We start from the raw sequence: 2,926 nt of genomic DNA on the forward strand, positions 1-2,926 counted from the left end.
AAGGCCTGAGTGAAGAAATGCTACATCTGAAAATAGGGCAAATCATCTGCTTGGGGTCTCTCTCTTCTCATTAGAAAGTAGTTTCCCAACAGCAGTCAGTGGTGGGAACGGGGCTGAAAACTCTGAACGGCAGCCGATCAGTCGTAATACGGTTTCCATTCTTCTGCAGAGCTGAGACGCTGTTTTGGAAGAAGGCTCTACCTAGTGGCTGTACTTTCAACATCTCTTGTTCTCTCCCCTCTCCCAGAATCCTTTGCTGGTCTCTTAAGTCATGCCAACTTCTGGAGATGTTCACCACGCCAGATTCCAGTGGGGAGGAAGAGCTGAGTTTCAGCTAGCCAGACGGTAAAGCGGGATTTTCTTGGACCTTTCTTTGGGCATCTTGACCAGCTTAGGTGGGTCCCAGAGAATTTACAAGCAGCCCACCCACTAACTACCTTGGACTCATGCTGGCTTGAAGGCAACAGGTGAACATTGCCTAGGTAAGACACAACTGATGTTGTTTTGTTCTTTGTCTCAGAGGGCTCTTTAACAGGGGGGTTAAGTTCCAAACAGTAGTAAATTGTGTGCTTCCCTTTCATAGGCTTGGTCATAGATTCATTTTCATAGTACATATGCTTATGTAAATCTCTCTCCTTGATCTACTCCTACACTTCAGTAAATCCTTTGTGTCTTTCATTGCATGATTCAGACTTGGTGAGATGCTGACATGGTCCCACATCTATCAGCTCTCAGGTTCTTCCTGCACCCTGTAAATCAGCAAAATTTACCTGAGATTGGGTGAAGATTAAGAGACCTTCATGCAAGGCCTCACTCCCCCCTAATCCCCTGAATCTAGGATCATGGGAAATGTAGTCTTCCAGAAATTCCAATTGCTTGGAGGAAACCTGTTTCCCCACAAATGACAAATTGCAGGATATCATATTGGATCACGTGTGTAATAATGTCCCAAGTGCAAGGAGTCTCAAGAGACATAATTTCTTGGACACCTGGAATCTCAGATACCTTGGGAAATTACACACCCATTTTGACCTCTGTCTACTTGGTTTATCTTTCAAGCTGGAAAACTTCCTGGAAGAGAGGAGATTCAATCCATAATGTAGGCGAGCATTCCAGGGTGAATCCGTTGCTCTTCTGAACTAGATTAATAGTCTCCTCACCCTTGAGGCTCTGCCTTAGCTGTCTAGAAAGGTTGGGTTGTCCCACATTTGTTCACACTCCTCTTTGAGTCAATTTTCTCAGACAGGAATTCAGCTAAATAGCAGTTGCAGCAACGTTTATCTGATTAAAGACTTCATTTAATGCTTTGGACTCTGTACATCTTCTGATTACCCTCCCTGTCTCTTCCTAACTTACAAGCCCTTATAGTTGGCTTGGCTTAGCTTGCATCACCTGTTTAAAGTTTACATATGAATATCTGTTATTCTTTTGCTAAAAATATCCCATGTTCTTCTGTGGACTTCTGCTGTTCTGACTTCTCCACAATGTTACATCAGACAATGCAAACTCAAAGCAGATACAACTGCAGTCAGATTAGGAGCCGAGATGCATGAAAAACACAGGATGCTGTTGCATCTTATTTTTTGTGCAGTCAGGGAGATTGATAGCAAAAGTAAACATCTTACCTTGTGCTCAATTTTATTTTGTGGCCTTTCCAGAATTTAAGCATAATTTAATCTAATTGTTGCTACTAAAGGAGAGATGTGTTAGTTCCAGTATACTGCACTGAGCACCTTTCTCTTGTGGTAGATTGCTGCCAATAAGCAAACTGACTAAGTTGCTTAGAGGCATGAAAACCTACAAGAGCTGTTGGAGTGGAGCTCAGTGGCAAAGCAGTCTGCTTCTGTGACTGGAACCCCGGAGACCCTTTTACGTTTCCTCCAAGGAAGGGGCTGCTGAAACTTAGTGCCATTTGTCCTGAAAACTCTGAGACCTGCATCTTAGTTCCTCAGGAAAATGCTTGAAGTCTTTCCCTTAAAGGCCCCAAGCTCAGTTATGCTGAGTTCATCATCAGGCTAGCCCGTAAGCATGGTTTGTTGCTTAATTCGTAATTCGCTGGAGGCTTTCCCCATATGCTAAACTATAAACCATGGTTCACTGAACCTCAAAATCAAGGCAAAACATATTATAGCTTTGCGTATTGTGTAAAGCCAGCCTCTGTGGGGAAAAGGGCTTGGGTCTATGTTACTGGTGAGAGCAGGTCTTCCGGCCTGCTTAAGCCTCACATTAACCACAAACGGGGCTTCTACCAGGCTATGGTGTTTGAGTTGAGTAGGCTTCCCTGCCTTGCTGCAAGTAGTTTAGGGTTAGGGTTAAAAACTTGTTTATTTTCCCAGGCCTTTAAAAAGCTCTAGTTTTATTGTTCATATTTGTTTTCAGTTATTGCCCTTTCGTGATGTTTTTCATGGACAATTTCATAAATTTTTTGTAAGCTGCCCAAACCTTTAAAGGGACTGGGCAGGAAATGAATTTCCTAAATAAAAGAACTCCCTGAATCCCCAGGGAGGTAATGAAGTCTTTGTGAAAGGCTGTCCTGGATAAGAAGTCGTTTATTCAGCAGATCATTGCCTGTGGAAAGATCGGACGGCTCCAGAGCCGGGTGGATTCCCCTGGGGTGTTCCGGGAGTTTGCAGGGATTGCAGGCCAGTTGTCCGATTTTCATGCTGCTCCAGCATAGCCCTGTTTGGCTGCAAGGGGCACTGGCTGGGGATGCCAGTTCTAGCCAGCAGCCTTTGGGCACTCCACATCTCCTGGAGTGGCAGAGCTTAATGCTCTGCTGATCTCAGCTTTTCCAGGAAAGTTTTTGCAATAGATCGGTGTTCCTCAACCTCAGCAACTTTAAGCTGTGTGGACTTCAACTCCCAGAATTCCCCAGCCAGCAAAGCAAAGCTGGCTGGGGAATTTCGGGAGTTGAAGTCCACACAGC

At 44.5% G+C, this 2,926-nt stretch overlaps 1 protein-coding gene across 1 annotated transcript in view; it reads left to right on the forward strand.

Moving 5' to 3' along the window:
• Positions 1–307: 307 nt before the first annotated feature.
• Positions 308–2,926, forward strand: part of HTR2C (5-hydroxytryptamine receptor 2C) — a 26,703-nt gene continuing 24,084 nt past the window's right edge. The window contains exon 1 of the mRNA XM_063313644.1: positions 308–482. The gene's annotated coding sequence lies outside the window, so the exon portion shown is untranslated. The remainder of the gene's footprint in view (positions 483–2,926) is intronic.

The sequence above is a fragment of the Candoia aspera genome, chromosome 12, assembly GCF_035149785.1.
Source record: "Candoia aspera isolate rCanAsp1 chromosome 12, rCanAsp1.hap2, whole genome shotgun sequence".
Classification (NCBI taxonomy): Eukaryota; Metazoa; Chordata; class Lepidosauria; order Squamata; family Boidae; genus Candoia; species Candoia aspera.